The sequence below is a fragment of the Equus przewalskii genome, chromosome 3 (genome assembly GCF_037783145.1).
Source record: "Equus przewalskii isolate Varuska chromosome 3, EquPr2, whole genome shotgun sequence".
Classification (NCBI taxonomy): domain Eukaryota; kingdom Metazoa; phylum Chordata; class Mammalia; order Perissodactyla; family Equidae; genus Equus; species Equus przewalskii.
In genome coordinates this window covers 112,174,887-112,186,940 of record NC_091833.1, presented here as the reverse complement: position 1 = coordinate 112,186,940, position 12,054 = coordinate 112,174,887, and the positions used below count along the sequence as shown (strand labels likewise).

At 50.6% G+C, this 12,054-nt stretch overlaps 1 protein-coding gene across 10 annotated transcripts in view; it reads right to left on the bottom strand.

The window, feature by feature from the left end:
• Window positions 1-12,054, bottom strand: part of SLC2A9 (solute carrier family 2 member 9) — a 225,984-nt gene that overhangs the window by 200,800 nt on the left and 13,130 nt on the right. The window contains exon 1 of one of the 10 annotated variants that reach the window (XM_070613246.1): window positions 1,047-1,240. The exons of the other annotated variants lie outside the window; for them this stretch is intronic. The gene's annotated coding sequence lies outside the window, so the exon portion shown is untranslated. Of the gene's footprint in view, window positions 1-1,046; window positions 1,241-12,054 lie in introns of those variants that run through there. 10 annotated transcript variants of the gene reach the window in all.

The following is a 12,054-nucleotide window of genomic DNA, read 5'->3' as shown; positions in this document are numbered from 1 at the left end:
TGTGAATATACTAAGTGCCGCTGAATTGTTCGCTTTAAAACGGTTAATTTTATTTCAAGTGAATTTCACCTCAATTAAAAAAACAACTTCCTTTGACCCCATGACCTCTGTTATCATCCCATTTCCTTGCTCTTTGTTATAGCAAAACTCTCCCAAAGAGAATTCACTGTCTCCACCTTGCATCTTCATTCCTCAGCTCATGCCAATAGGGTTTTCGACCCACCACACCACTCAAGTTGCTCTTACTGAGGACATCAACGACCCAAAGTCAATAGTCAGTCTCCTGTAACCTCCCAGCAGCTTCGATGAAGTTGACCACTCCTCTTCCTCCTGGGTCCTTCTGGAAACTTCCTCTTCCCATCTTCCAGCCAACACGCTGGCCTGGTTTTCCCTCAGCCTCCCTGGCCACTCATTCTTAGTCAGCTTGGCTGTTGCCCCTCGCCTACCAGACCTCCCAGGTGGAGCGTCCCAGGACTCAGCCCGAAGCCCTCGTCTCTGCTGTGCATGCTTTCTCCTTGGGTGACTTCACCCAGACTCGGAGCCTTAAAACCATCGATATGCTGCTGACACTCCCAAATCTCTCTCTGGGGCTTGAACCTTTCCCTGGAGATCCAGACTCACCTGTCCACCCACTGGGACAGTGTCCTCACTCCACTTAGAAGCTTCTCAAACATAGCAGGTCCCAAACTGAACTTCCGACAGCCCTGCCCGTATCCCCTCTTTCCTCAGGTCTCCCCTTATTCCAGGCCCCCCTCCCAGTGTCTCAGGCCAAACAGTAAAGACTCCTTCCTTCCCCTGGATTCCCTCCTAGTGGCTGTCCAGGTCATCAAAACCCTCATCAGTTCTGCTGTCAATTATATCTGGGGCAGACGACGTCGTCTCTCACCTGGGAGATGGCCACAGCCTCCTGGCAGCTGTCCCTTCTCATCCCCGACTCCCCAGACATAAAATGCAACCCTCATCATTAATCCACCCCCATAAGCTCCATCGACCCCACCCTGATTTACTTTTGGAATGGCACCAGTCACCACCGGATGAACGTTTACCTGTTGGTTGATGTGTGTCCTCCAGCTAGAATATGCAGCCCGGAGAGCTGAGATTTGGTTGTCATGCCGGTCACTCTCTCTGCCTCCCCAACTCCAGTCCCCACCTTCTCTGCCTGGCTCTTGCCCTGGGAGGCTGGCCCTGAAGGACCGCATCGGCTGACTCCCTTGCAACTGGCCCTTGGCCCAAGAAAGGCACTGGCAAGAGATCAGGGGGTGGAAAGAGAAAGAGCTGGGAGTGTTTCTTCCTTGCTACCTCCCTGCTCTAATTCAGCAGCTCCGGCAACAGCTGCATCCTCCCCAACCACCGCTCCCTGCAGGCAGCCGTCCTCCATGGCTCCAGCCCTCCCTGGGCTCCCCAGACAGCACTTCCCTCCCCTTGCCCTCGGTGCTGGCAGTAAGGGCTCCTTGCTGTCACAGGGAGCCTGGCCATCCCCTCTGTAAGTCATCACACACACCATCTGGGATGGATTCTGTTTCCTCCTGAAACCCTAGCCCAGCCAGCACCTAGGATAGAACGCACTGGAACAGAGTGGGTGCGCAATTAACATTTTTAATTAATTAATTAGCAGAAGAAGGAATAGAAGGAAATCAATATGCTACTTAAAGGAATGAATAGATCAAAGAAGGGAGCAAACTGTCTTTTGTCTTTGAAGTGAAGAATGAATTAAGCCAAGGAGTTAACTTTCATGGAAGCATAAAGGGGAAAGAATGTCAACAAAATCCATTGGTTAATTTGAATTGTGTGCTCAACAGAGTTCTCAATCTGTCTCCTCTATTGGCTTTTACTTTGAAGGTTAAGAGTACAGGACCTTCCTTCCAGCCAGTGGATGAAGTCTCTGAGATCCCCTTGACCTTGGAGCCCCCCGCTGCCGGCCCCACCTTCCGGGCCTGGCTGCACGTGCTCTGAGGTTGTGTGTGGAGCGTTCAGGCTTACCCTCTGCCCGCAGCGGCACAGGCTGTGCCCTGCTCAGGGAAGGTCCCCAGGGCCCGCGCCCCTGCACTAAGGAGAGGGAACGCCGAGGGGCTTCTCCAACAAGAGGGGACCTCCCTCACTAAGCAGGAGCACCAGCCGTGAGCATCAGCTCCTCTGGTCTCCCTGGTTCGCCCTGCTTCTAGCCTGCAAGTCAGGTCTGTGGCTTCGCAACAGCCCCAAGGGTGGAGAACCAGCATGAATTTGGAGGCAAGACCCGCAAGTATCTCAGCCTTCTAAAGGCTTGGGCCAGAGCACGGCAGAAAAAAACAAAACAGCAAATCCAAGTGCCGCTGGGCCAAGACGTTACAGGGAGCTGGGAGAGGAGGCTCTGCGGCTGCCGCCCCTTTCCTTGTCTCTGTTTCCCAAGCAGCAGCTGCCGGGGATGGCGGAGCAGAGGCACTGCCTCCGTGGCATTGGGTGAGGAGGGCAGTGTCTCCAATGAAGTCAGGGGAAGCCAAGTTCTCTCTCTGGGGAGAGGGCAAAGGGGCAGAGCAAGGGAGGAGCAGAGTCAAGACTGACCACCCGCTGACGTCAGTGTTTTGCCCAGGCTAGCCAGGCTGGATCACCCTGTTGAAGTTTGACAGACCTGAATGAGCTCCTGGGGCTGTAAACATCCCAGCCGCTGTGCTGGGGGCTCATTCTACCCTGAGAAGCAGCCACAGGCGAGGCTACATGTGGACACCTATTTGCTACATTTTGCCAGGTAACGTCTCCTCTGGGGAAGAAATCCATCCATCCATCCATTTGCTTACTTATTCATTTATTCAACAAAGTCTTCCTGAGGACTTACTAACGGCCAGGCCCTTTGTTAGTTGCTGGGGATACAGAAATGAATCAGGTAAAGTGCCTCCTGGAAGGAGCTCACACTTGTAGAAGGGAGACAACCAGGTAACGGAGAACTGTAACAGTGGAGAACGTGTTACTTCATTCATTCGACAAACGTTTACTGAGTGTGTACTGCAGTCCAGGCACTGTTCCAGGCACTGGGGATGGAGCAATGAAAACACAGGCAACAATGCCTGTCCTCAGGGAGCTTACGTTCTAAGGAGGGAGACAGATCACAAACAAACCACATAAGTAAATGATACAGTGTATCAGAATGTGATAAGTGCTATGGAAAAAACACAAAGAAGGAGACTGGGAGTGCTGGCATGGTGATGGTGGGGCAGAGTGAATTTTAAAAAGATGGTTCTGGAAGGCCTCACTGGAAAGGTGACATCTCAGCAAAGACTAGAAGGAAGAGAGAGGTTGAGCCACGTGGAGAACTGGGCTGTGTGTTACAATCATCAAAGACCCAAGAGGCTAAGCGCCCGGCAGCCCAGAGGGAGAGCTGTCTGGGGGTGCAGGCAAGGAGACGTCCAGCAGAAGGACAGCTGAGGGATAAGGGCCAAAAGGGCGAGGGGCTACCTCACTGCAGAGTGAGTGGGTGAGGAGAGTGATGGGAGATCTTTCCAGAGAGGTAAGGGGACAAGAAGATGGGACCAGCCTAGTTGCTTGGACTGGATCCCGTCGGCGAGGGGTTTGCTTTGCGTGGTGGGCTGGCAGAGTGAGTGAGAGATTAAGATGCTGCTACAAGACCACCGGGGCTCAAACCCCAGCTCCACCACTGGCTCTGTGACCCTGACCAAGTCATTTAACTGCTCTGAGCCTCGGTGTCTTCCCTATCTGTAAAATGGGAGGATTCACAGAGCCCACCTCATAGGATCAGCGACTTAGAACTGTGTCTGCGTTATGTGTTCCTCCGAAAGGGTGTGGAAGGCGGCCTGGAGTGGGGGCTGGGCCAGAATGGTGGCCTGGAGGCTCATTCGAGATCTTGAGAATGAGAGCTTACAAGACCCTTGATCACAAATCCCAGAGCAGGACGTCTGCAGGTAGAGACGATTATCCCTTCATTGGATGCACGGTTCCTAAGCCCTGGCCATCTTCCAGGCAACATGCCAGAGATACAGATGTGGTTCTGGCCTCTTGGGTTTGCAATCTGGCTGTGAGGGCACAGACACCAACATGCACCATGCAGGGCAGGCTTCATAGGGTGTGTGGGGTCAAGGGGCGAAGCTTGACCCTTGAGAAACCTAGAATGCCAGAGAGGGTGGCAACAGCAAGATGCAGGTCATTGCTACCACTTGGAGAGTTTCTTAAAAACATACATTTCTGGCCCCGACCAAGACTCACTGATTCTAAAAATCCAGAGGGAAGTTCTGATAAGCTATAACTTTAATGGCTCCCAGGTAATTCTAACTATCAGCAAAATTGGCAAATGCTGATCCAACACGTCTCTCTCCTTCTGCAGACAAGCAGCATGAGGTCCAGAGATTTGCCCAAGGATGCACAAGCAGCACGTCCCAGAGGCAGGCCTGGAAACTGGAGCCCTTGCTTCCATCTGCATTCCTAACAAATTTCCTAGAGCTTCCTAACAAAGCCCTGCAAACTGGGGAGCTTACAACAGCAGAAATGTATCCTCTTGTAGTTCTACAGGCCAGAAGTCTGAGACCAAGTGCTGGCAAGGCCACGCTCTCCTGAGGGCTCTGGGGAGAATCTGTTCGACGCCTCTCTCTCAGCTTCCAAGGATTTACTGGCAAGCCTTGGGGCTCTCTGGCTTGCAGCTGCATCGCTCCGATCTCTGTCTCCGTCCTCACATGCACTTCTCCCTGTGTGTCCTCTTCTTATAAAGACATCAGTCATATTCACTTAGGGCCCACCCTACTCCAGGATGACTTTATCTTAACTAATTACATCTGCAATGACCTTATGTCCAAATAAGGTCAGTTCTGAGATACTGGGAGTTAGGACCTCAGCATATCTTTTGGAGAGACACAATTCAACGCACAACACCATCCAAGGCTTATCTGTTCCTCTCACTGACATATTTAGTTGTTATGGCCCGCTTAATTTCAGGAAGATTTGAGGGCACTGACACTAAAATGAAACAGTTAAAAGGGCTAATATAATAAGAAATAATGAATAAGTAATGCCAAAGAACCACAAAATGGAGGCAGGACCATCACAGTAACAGACACTTTGGTGAGAGATGGTTTGCAGCCAGCAAGGACTCAGTTTCACTCTGAGTGTCTGGACTCCTGACTGCCCACGGGAACACCTCACACCGGCAGTTATCTATACAGGAGTGTGGCTGGGGTGACCAGAAAGGACCCCTTCAAGCAAAGCTAGCCTTAGTGATGTGGGAGTGTGTCATGCGGGCCTTCCAAACTTGTAGATATTACTCCCCAAGCTTGGTTCACAGGTTGTTGTGGAAAACCGATGAGATGATGCAAATTAAATAATAACTGGAATAAACAACATTTTTATAAGGCTTTGCAAAATGCTTTCACATTTATTATCAGAGATCATCCTCCCTAGAATTTTGTGTAGTGGGTCCACCCACGCATTATACTCACGATGAGAAGACTGAGGCGCAGAAGGTAACTCAAGGTCACGGTGAGTTGTAAATGAGTCACAACTAAGCTAGATTCCTGGGTCTCAGCCCAGGCTTCTCCCCACTGCCTCTCCCATGACAGCGAGGCTTTAACGCCCCCCACAGCTCTTCCTGTCTTCAGTTTTCAAAGTCATCTCAACCAATCCAACAATCAATCAATCAGTAAGTCTAGTAAATGGCTATATTTAATAAAATGATTATTTATTTTGGTTATTACTTAATTTACATTATCTCATCTGTTTTCAACAACAATCTGTGAAACAGCCTTGACAAGTATTACTGCAAGGCTGGAATAAAGTCAAGAGCCGCCAACATCCCAGCCAAGTGGGGTTCTATTGAATGAAACCCTGAGACAGGATGCTTGAAGGAACGGAGGTCCCCCTCAGCCTCCATTATAAGCTTCAACCTCCTCTCCAGCATGGCTTCCTTCCAGCTAAGAGAGACAACCACTTCCTAGAGAGTTCTCAAGCTAGAATACATTGGACTGAATCGAATTGAAAGGATCCTTTTAAAGGCATTGAAGACAGCCACTAAGGTGAATCAGCTGGGTTCTGTAGCTAAGCTAGAGTTTGGTACAGTAGCAAAGATGGAAATCAATATGTATTAAGTTCGTCCTATAACAAGCAACAGCTTGTCATTATTAGGAGCCCCTCAAATAAACTATTGCATTTCATCCCCCTAATCATCCTGCAAGAATCCATTTTTGAGATGAATACACTGAGACTCAGGTTAAGTGGCTTGCCTGCTGTCAAACCATCCTGCTGCCTCTCTGTGTAGACTTCTGCCAGGGGCGTCACTCAGGGTGCCCAGGTTTTCCTCCCCGTTCAACCACTCTGCAGGCACCAAGAACCCACGTGACCAGGCTGTGGGCACAGTGGGGAGTAAGTAGGTATGGAATTCTCCAGATGTTCAGACATGTGCTTTCTGGGCAGCAAATATTGGAGGTTCCAGATGAGGGGAGTTACTCACCATCCTGCAATCTGTCTGAACATGAAGCTCCCCGCAAGTTACGGCCCAGGAAACACTCTTGCCACACACACCCTCAAACCATGTTCCCAGATGGGGCATTCGTCCTGCCTCTCTGTCTCCTTCCTGTCCTAGGGAACCAGGTTGGACACACTCAGAGAAGCCTCATCTCCCGCCTTGAGCACAGAGCTTCCCCCTAAAGAGCCCCCAGCGCACCCAGAATTGCAGCCTGTCTGCCCCTCGCTGCCCTGGGGTGAAGCTTGGCTCAACACCTCCCAGGTGTCAAAGCGTGATTGACTGACATTGGCTGGTCAGCATCCTCCCTGTCTCCACTGTGAGGCAGACCACGGAATGTCTCCCTTCCTCCCGAGCACACCCTTGACCTTTATAAATGGGTGGCTCCTAAATGCCTTCTGAAGGACCAGAGCCAGGTTGGCTAATAAGAACATGGATTTTCCAAGCACAGCCCTGGAATTCTGATTTAATGGATCTAGGATGGGTCAGGGCATCTGAAGTTGAACAAGCACCGACCCCACCACCCTCAGATGGTCCAGATGCGCAGCCTTCAAGCAAGCCATCAGCTTATGAGTGTCTCCCAAACTTCAGCCTTAGTTCGCCACATTGATGATATGGTACTTTAAGTAGAGTTATTTATATTTTTTATCCAGCTTTGCCCTAGGCCAGTAGTTCTCACCCTGGTTGTTCATTAATGCTGCTTGGAGAGTGTTATATAAAATCCTAAAGCCAGGCCCCCTCTCTGGGCTGGAGCATTTGAAAGCTCGCTGGGCAACTGCGAGGTGTGGCCACGGTTGAGGACCACTTCCTTAAGTAATGATGTGCATGAAATCAAACAGATACTAAAATATACGCATAAACACTAAAACGAAAGCTTGCTCACCCACAAACCACCAAAAAGCGCCCTGGGCTCCACGCTTTGAGGAACCCTGGACTAGATGGGACTGTCCTCCCAGTCTGTCAGGTCCCCATCTAGAAAAAGACAGAATTCTCTTCAATGAGTCTCTGGTACACACTGGAGCCTACCAGGCCACTTCACAGGAGTGACCTCGTGATCCCCCAGGGCAACCTGCCACAGGAGGTCATTACCATCCCTATTTTCCAGATTTGGAAACTGAGCCTTAGAGGTTCCCAAATGCTGACTCTTTCAGAACCAGGAAGTTAGCTGCAGAGAATGCAACTCCAGCTGCCCAACTGTCAACGCCACACTTTTCCTATCACGTCAGGGCCAGAGAAGTGAGCAGCCCCGCCTTCCAGTGGGGTTGGGGTGAGGGGCGGCGAGAGTCTCCGTGTGTGCTGGGGTGTAATGTTGGCTGAGAAGAGCCTTTCTTTCCAAAGGGTCAGCATGGGGATCAAGTGTGCTTGGATGAACACATCCCTCTGCGAGCAGTCTGGTCTTACCCCACTCACTCCTGTCATTAACTCCCTCTGGTCTCGTCTAAGATTAGAAAAAAGGAATAAAGTTTCACTACCATCAGAGGAGCCAAGCTTTAATCAGCGTTATAAACATCAGACTTGTCATTATTCAGTCGTTTGTGTGGCTAACAGGCTGGTCCACGACCTTTAATTCCTGGAAAAGTCTAATTGCATGAAAGCTGAGCACAGTTTGAAAACAGGCTGCATTGTTTACTGATCCAACCTAATTAGCTTCAAATTTCCCGAGCAGCTAAAGAGCAATGAGACGCATTGTGTGTTCTCCACAGCGAGTGAGGAGGCCTCTGCTCCCGGACAGCCCCAGACAGCTTGGCATTTGGAGGCTGACCCTTCGAGGAGGTTTCAAAGCATCATCGTGAGGGACACAGTCAGATGCCAGGAGGGAGTCCCCAAATTTATTTTACTTCTGAAGACAACAATGAACGCTTCTGGTTATGAAATCCTAGAATATCAGTCCTAGCAATGCAGGGTCCAGAGGAAGCACGTTGCAGAATTTCATTTTAGAAATGAGGACACAGAGGCCAGCCCGGTGGCACAGCGGTTAAGTGCGCACATTCCTCTTCAGTGGCCCGGGGTTCGCTGGTTTGGATCCCAGGTGCGGACATGGCACCACGTGGCAAGCCATGCTGTGGTAGGCATCCCACATATAAAGTAGAGGAAGATGGGCACGGGTGTTAGCTCAGGGCCAGTCTTCCTCAGAAAAAAGAGGAGGATCGGCAGATGTTAGCTCAGGGCTAATCTTCCTCAGGAAAAAAAAAAAGGAAAGAAATGAGGACACAAAAGACTCAGAGCAACGGGGCTGGTTATTATCATCTTGGCCCCACCTCTTACCCTCTTGGCCTCACTTCCTAGAACACTGCTGGCATGGGGATTTCTGAGGTGCGAGGCCCTGCAGCACTGAGAGGTGACATGTTGTGCAGCGTCCTTGGTACCCGGGCTGGGCTCTTTCTGCTGTGCTATCAAGATCGCTGGTCTTTGAGCCCCCAGGCCCTGTGCACCACCTCTCTCCAGGGATTCAGCACGGGACAGACCTAAGCCCTCTTTCCCACGCCCGCTGCCCCTGCCCCCCTGGCCTGCCCGCCTGCCTGGCGAGGACGCCCCGGGCCGTGGCCCACTCTCATCCCCGGCCCGCTCCCACCCTCCTGGGGAACGTGAGCTGGCGGGAGCTCCGCCCTGGGTCAGCCGGCAGGTGTCCCAGCCGCCGCACTCCTGGCTGCTTGGCCCTGAGCCACTATTGCGTCTTCCCAAACTTCAGCGTTGGCATCTGTGAAATGGGAGCCGCAACAGCGAACCCACCTGACGGCCGGCTGGGAGGGTGAAGGGTCCTCAGGAAGGCTCGTTCTGTGACTGCCTGGACAGTCTCCTGGGACAACACTGCGGATAAACGTCAGCTGTTGCTATTAAACCAGAGCTCACAAGTAATCCAATCCTTTCCACACTCACAATTTTTGTAACGAAGAAAAGAAACGTCGCCTCACAGTTATGAGCAGAGATGAGTTAGGGAAGCTTGGGTCCCACCGCTTGCAAACTGCGTGAACTTGCACAGGTTTCCTCAAATCTGAGATTTAGCTGCCTCATTTGTAAAATTGAAAACGCAGTACCGAACTCACTTGGTGTCAAGATTAAAAGAGATAATGGAGTAGATCTTCAAAGTTCTCGTCACAAGAAAAAAACTGTAACCATCTGAGGGGAGAGACGTTAACTAAACTTATTGTGGCAATCATTTCACAGTAAATACATATATCAAATCATTCTGCTGTACATAAAACGAATACAATGCTTTATATCAATTTTATCTCAATAAAAGAAAAAGAAGGCACTTACTGAGTGCCCGCTACTTGCTCAGTGGCTGTCACAGCATCTACACAAAGGAGGCACTCAATAAATATAACTGGAATGAATGCATGATTCAATGAATGAATAAACGAAGATTACGAATGTGAAAAGGAACCAGCCCCTTACCGCAGAGATGACAGCCTGAGAAGCGAGACCCGCCAGCCATACTCTAAGGCAAGGATCAGTTCTAAGGAGGAAATGCAAAGTGCCAAGACAGCACATAAAGAAATGATGAAATGCACACGCTAAGACTAAGAGGGGCTTAGTCACGCAGGCCGGACAGGGATCCACTGCCAGAGCAGAAGAGAACGAAGGAAAGTCACGTTCCTAACGGCAGGAAAAAAAACACGTAGTGACTTGATTTCAGCTACTCAGCACCTCTCCTCCTTCTTTTGCAAGAAGGAAGAGCTACACAAATCTCATCTCCACCCTCCCCAACCACGGGGTCAAAAAAAAGAGAGAGAGAGAGAATGTACGAAAAAGAGAGAGAGAGAATGTATGAAAATGTCACCGCACGGTGCTGACGCCGAGTACAAACAAATCCATGAACAAGTTCCTCACTTCACCCTTCCTCTGCACACATACATCTCCACGTTCTCTGAAAATCCACCCTTGGCGCCCTGTGGCTACGTCCCCAGCTCTATGTTGTCTCCCTAAACCTTTACCACCACCTGTCAGTCCCGTATGTGTCTATTTACTTGTGGGGTGTGTGTGATGCATTTTAAAAAATGAGGCCAGATGAGCGCGTGCAGCCAGACCAAGGAGCGAATAGTTCCTCCATCCCTTGGATTCTTCCCTGAGAATAGACTTCAATAAAGGAGCTACTGGGTCAAAACGCCACGCACAGTTATAGTCTCCTGCTGTCTGTATGTTTCACATCAGCGTTTCCCACGACGATGTGGAGGGTGTCTCCTTCACATCCAGACAGAGCCTGGGGTGACAAGCAAAGAGTCCTGAGCTTTATTCCCTGGTCCTGCAATCACGATCAAACACCCCTTCACAGAACCAGAGAGGAGGGAATGCTCTAGAGCAGGGCTGACAAACCCTGTAAAGGTTTTCTGTAAGGGACCAGATGGTTTCCAGCTTCACTAGCCAGATAATCGGAAGCTACTCCTCAGTTCTGCCATTGGAGCGTGAAAGCGGCCAGAGATATGTAACATGCACACGGATGAGTGTGGCTGTGTTACAATAAAACTTTATTTATAAAGACAGGCGGTGGGCCGGATTTGGCCTGTGGGTCACGGATGAGTGTGGCTGTGTTACAATAAAACTTTATTTATAAAGACAGGCGGTGGGCCGGATTTGGCCTGTGGGTCATGGTTTGTTGCCCCCTGCTCTAGAGTGTTCGTATGGATTCACTAAATCTCGGACTTAATGCTTAGTATAGAAATGGGTAGAATGGCCCTCAGCACAGCTCTTAGCAGAATTGAACTTTCCCCAGACAGTGTAAGTGCCGCACACACTGAGCCGTGCCCACCAGAGCGCCCTCATCCTCCTGCAACAAGAGCTTTTGGGAAGCATGAGCGGCAGGTGGGCAGATGCGTGAGTGAATGAATGGATGACTGTCTGTCGGTGATGAATAGCAGAGGGCACGGCGCAGGAGGGAACTGGAGTCGTGCAAAGTCCGTTTCCGCGAAACCCTCAGTTTCCTATGAAGAAGACACTTCCTCCTCCTTCACCTCTATCTCCACGAATAATACCACCAAATGCTCCCTGCTGCTCAAGCTAGGTAACAGCTAGTTAAACTGTCATCATCCTTCTCCTGGACCCCCACATTCAGGTGATTCTGTCTCAGAAGGTGTCTCTGACTGGGTTCTCTCCATTCCCGCTGCCATTCTCCTGGGCCACCTGGACATCAGCCTGTTGACCAGTTTCCCCATCACCGGTCACAGCCTCCCATCCAATTCTCTAACAGCATCCTCTGGGGTAACCTTTCTCAAAGGCATACAGCATCCTCACTTCTCTGCTCAAAACCCTTCAGTGGCTCCCAGCTGCTTCTAGATTAAGCCTCTACTTAAAGAGAGGAGGAAGCAGGAAAATAAGGCAAGAAGGGAGGGAGACAGAAGGGCAAGCATTTACGAGGTCATGTTCCGGGACAGCACTGTGCCAGCAGCATCACTAAAGCGTCTCATTCTCTGGCCCGCCCCCACCCCCAGCCTCTGCACCCGCCTCCTTTCTGACCGTGCCCTGCAGACACAGGCCCCCAGACAGAGAACTCGGCCTTCTTCCCACATTTCTCCCCCTGCGTGCTGTGTTCACCCTGCAGGCAGGGGTGCCCCTTGCCCACTCTTTCCACCTGACTGACTCCTACTCATGGTTAGAATTTGCCTACGATCCACACTTTTCTATGC